The sequence below is a fragment of the Thermobia domestica genome, chromosome 3, assembly GCF_964235325.1.
Source record: "Thermobia domestica chromosome 3, izTheDome1.hap1.1, whole genome shotgun sequence".
NCBI classification, from domain to species: domain Eukaryota; kingdom Metazoa; phylum Arthropoda; class Insecta; order Zygentoma; family Lepismatidae; genus Thermobia; species Thermobia domestica.
In genome coordinates, this window is record NC_137456.1 from 221,371,499 (window position 1) to 221,375,149 (window position 3,651).

Sequence of the window (3,651 nt, forward strand, 5' to 3'; positions counted from 1 at the left end):
CATGATTTTGCGAACTATTGGTGTTAAATTTGTTCGTTTTATGAGGACCAGAACGTCATCATTGTATTGACTGCTAGTTTGACTTTCCAGTGGCGTGCGATATCTAGGTTTCATCCCCCATCACTATATGAGAAAAGAGGTCATCCCTATCCTCTCACCACTGGGTCAAAAAGTCACGTGCCGATGTTATTCCTTGCTCTTTGTGAACTTCTTCAGCATTTTTGGCACTCACCTCGCACACAGTTTGTGATAGCCCAGCTTGTCAGTCACAATTCGATGCACTGTTTTGTCGATGATTTCAGACATATCTTCAGGAAAACTAAAAAATTCTAGTTGCGTTTGATTTTCGAATGATGCGCAGTTTCACTTGTCAAAATACATTAATACTCAAAATTTTACTATTTGAGCAAGTGCAAACCTTTACACAATATATGAAAAAACTCCTTCATTGTGACAAGACTGATGTTTGAGGTGTAATGTTCTTTTAGTGCGTAATTCAGTCTCATATCCCTTTCAACACTTTTTAATCATTTTGACGATGAAGAAGTTTATCCATTAGTTACCTCTAACAAAATAAAGGAACATACCAGATATGTCAAAATGTAGTCCTTTTTCGGCGAACTAGTTATTTCGAACAAACTTCCGTCACCAAACTCGCTTGATCTAACTCGGTCTGATTACTTTAATAAGAAATAGGAAATGGTTAGCTTATGAAAAAAAATCTACAAATACACGTCTTGAAAGGAAATATCAGCAAAAAATTCAGACAGTGACAGCAGACGTGCTGGCAAGAACGTTCCAAAATATGTGTTGGGTTAAACACTGTCTGAACAAAAGTGATTGTCACTTTTAGCACATATTGTTACAGTATTTCTTACTAAATAAAGTAGTCTGCTTCAAATTTTGTTACAATATTTTCATCAGTGTCAAAATTAAGGAAATGCTGGATTCTTTAACTAGTAAGACACTTTATATTTGTGAAATGAAAATATTGAATCTGTGATGAAGAAAACGTCATTGAATTTATTAATTAATTGTGATAAGTAATTAATTTTGCTTATTTGTTGAGTTTCTGCAACTTTTCGGCACGACGCAATATGACACATGGGTCTACAGTTTAAAGTGGGATCCAAACACCACTTTTGATAATAAGTTTGAATTTCAATATTCTTCCACTGGAAATCGAACATGGAACCAGATGCACCAAGCACTAGGCCAATGGGTAGGGATAATGGTTAATTTATTGCACAATTTGTAATAAATTATTGTATTTGTTATAGTATAATGTTTGTTATGGGTAAAGTAATGGGAATACGAGTAAAGTAACGCATTGGTCTCTTGTTTTGATTCAGAATTGCCATTAATTATGAACAGATATTATTACTTAGCGTACTTGACACTGAAAAATATTGAAAAGTCTCATGAGATCTACGTATACTATAATTTGATTATATATATTTACCAGATTATCTTAAGTTTTCTTCAAATCAATATTGGCGTAATTTAGAAGTAGCAGTTTACCAATTTAGTCATGAATTGAAACTGTCATATATATCCCTTGACGATAATTAACATAATAGATATTTTTTATATATTATAATTATTTTCGAATACTAAATTGTAGGTAATTTTCGGTTGTTCTATTGTTTTCCATGTTATATCCATTGACTCTATTATTATAATATTATTATTGTTCATATTTTAAAGTTGGTATAAATGTATTGCAATAAGTTTTTATTACATGTTGCAAAAACATTACTTCTAAACTTTTAGAGATGATTATATATATTCTGTGCTTGAGACGTAAAATGTCAGGTGTTACAAAAGTCAAATTTTAGAGGATTAAGGTCGGCAGTCCTTTTCCGATCTTTTACGTATAAATCTTCAAAGGACAACAGACTTTGCATTTCTTGAATTATTGATAGCTGGACTACGAACTTTTTAATACTAAAAGGCCGTGCTGTTTGGGTCTCAGATATGAACATTTTTCAATTTGTACCAAACACGGACAACCAACATTCTACGTCTCAGGCATGTATATATATATATATGCATATATGTACACATACGCATATACACACACATACACAAACATATATATATAGACAGTGTAGGGATAACAGTTGGTATAAATGTATTTCAATAGATTTATACCAACTAGAATATATATTCAGAGCTATAAACTGCTGAAAGTCGGAAAAAGTTTCAGATATTATAGAACATTTTTTATAAAAAAAATATCTAAACATTGATATTTAGGAATAGTGCGGTAACAATAAGTAAGTTATGAAAATCCTTCTCACAACCAGGCTTACCTTTGCTGAATAGAAACAATAGTGTATATACAAACATGGATAGACAAAATTCTCATTCAGATGTTTTCTTAAATTGCTTAACTTAAATTCCAGGTTTTCAAACCTGAGAGTTTTATATATAAATTAATTTATTTTACTTTATGGTTTGTTGCAGTTGTTGAAGTTCAACAACCCTTTTCAGCATCGAGACTATATGAAACGTGGACCTACAATTGAAGATGGAGTCCGAATCTTGTAATATTGTCAATACTTTATCACCGGGAACCAAGTCCGGAACCTCATGTACCAAATCATTAAGCTAACGGACAAGGCTTTGGCATTTTTGCAACTTATAGCTCTAAAAGAATGGATTTTCCATTTTAAGTTTTTAAAACTTTTTTCCTTAGTTTGATAAAGCCATCTTTCAAAGTTTGGTAGTATTATGAAAATGAAAGTATACTTACAATTAAGTTGTCCGTAAAGTTCAGGGACGTATGTATCCCATTCCGCCTGAAAGAAATTACCAGCTACAGGTTGATGCAGAACATATTTCTTTGCAAAATCTCTTATAGAGAATCCCCTACGATTATCAAGTGACCTGTTTGAAAGACGTGCTTCTGTGCAATATAATTCCGCGGGCTGCTTGTATGTTAAAATCACATAACGATGTAGTCCTGTGCCTTTAAATGGACCAGCGCCAACATATTGAGACAGCGTCTCTCCTCGTGACACGTCATTCCCTGGAATATTGACAACCAACCAGTGGTGCCACTCACGAAAAATAGGGTTTCCTCGGCTTGGAGCATCTGGATCTGTCATGCAGAGTGTGTATAAAGCACCTGGTTCTGCTGGCCAATTCACTCTTGGAGGATTCTTCACTTGGGTTGGGGTTAATACATTGCCAAAATCAACATGCACATTTCCATACATCACTTCTGCCACATCCAAAGGTACCTTATCTATCACATCAGGTACAACACGTTCTTGCAACATCCGTCCTAATCTTCTGGCATTTTTCTCAGCTGCAAAGAAGCTCATTTTGTAAATAAAGATAGAATATTCTAAAAAGCTAATATAATATTGTGAATGACATACAAGATCGTTAAAAAATAAATCTAAGTAATATTTTTCACAAAATATATTAACACTTGTAAGCAACAGAAACAAATTTTAGAAATATATATTTTCACTGGCAAAAGAGGACATAGAGTAGTATCATAAAATATAACACACACACACACACACACACACAAATATATATATATATATAACTTGTGGAATATACTACTTTAATGACATGTTCTTTTGTTTCTTATTGACGACAAAATTAATATTTGAAATCATTAAAACGATATCT

The 3,651-nt window shown here is 32.8% G+C and overlaps 1 pseudogene; it reads right to left on the reverse strand.

Moving 5' to 3' along the window:
• Positions 1-1,364: 1,364 nt before the first annotated feature.
• Positions 1,365-3,287, reverse strand: LOC145682131 (protein D2 pseudogene; annotated as a pseudogene).
• Positions 3,288-3,651: the final 364 nt, after the last annotated feature.